The sequence below is a fragment of the Oratosquilla oratoria genome, chromosome 11, assembly GCF_046742065.1.
Source record: "Oratosquilla oratoria isolate Oo_2021 chromosome 11, ASM4674206v1, whole genome shotgun sequence".
Lineage (NCBI taxonomy): Eukaryota > Metazoa > Arthropoda > Malacostraca > Stomatopoda > Squillidae > Oratosquilla > Oratosquilla oratoria.
In genome coordinates this window covers 26,264,728-26,264,946 of record NC_134787.1, presented here as the reverse complement: position 1 = coordinate 26,264,946, position 219 = coordinate 26,264,728, and positions in this window count along the sequence as shown.

Genomic DNA, 219 nt, shown 5'->3' with positions numbered 1-219 from the left:
CTCCACACAGTTTGTCTTTTGACATCTGGTCACATGGCTAAGTCTTCCAGTATTCTCTTCGGATTGTGTGTATCCAAGCTTAACGATCGAATGTTTCCTTTTTGGCACACCATAAAAGGCAACGTAGGATTTTTTCTAGCATTGCGGTTTGTACGACCAACAGCACAACAACTGTGTTTTTTTGTTTTTTTTTTTGTTTAAGGGTAACGCAAATCGCAA